Source organism: Oratosquilla oratoria, chromosome 35, assembly GCF_046742065.1.
Source record: "Oratosquilla oratoria isolate Oo_2021 chromosome 35, ASM4674206v1, whole genome shotgun sequence".
Taxonomy (NCBI): domain Eukaryota; kingdom Metazoa; phylum Arthropoda; class Malacostraca; order Stomatopoda; family Squillidae; genus Oratosquilla; species Oratosquilla oratoria.
The window spans coordinates 12,620,876-12,621,163 of record NC_134811.1 but is presented as its reverse complement, the minus strand read 5'-3'; the positions used below and the strand labels follow the sequence as shown (position 1 = coordinate 12,621,163).

Here is a 288-nt window from a genome sequence, read left to right as displayed (position 1 = left end):
ACCCGCATCGAGCAGAGATGCCCTTCCCATCTGTCGAGCATAGCATGAATTGAGAAAAACGCCAAATTCAGCCGAAAACAACCACATACTACTTGAGAGTGTACAAATATTGTGGAAAGCCCAGAGGTCCAGCTCTTGAGCGGAAACCCGAGAACAGTCATCAGATTGCATGGACGTGACCATTTGATAATGATTTTCTTCCCCTCTAACACCGGTCGCATTGATCATCACGATTAACGAATGGAATTTGTACACTGTGTGCTCTTTTGTCCACTGTGTACAATTTGT

The 288-nt window shown here is 44.8% G+C and overlaps 1 pseudogene; it reads left to right on the top strand.

Moving 5' to 3' along the window:
- Positions 1–53, top strand: part of LOC143018677 (uncharacterized) — a 554-nt pseudogene extending 501 nt beyond the window's left edge.
- Positions 54–288: the final 235 nt, after the last annotated feature.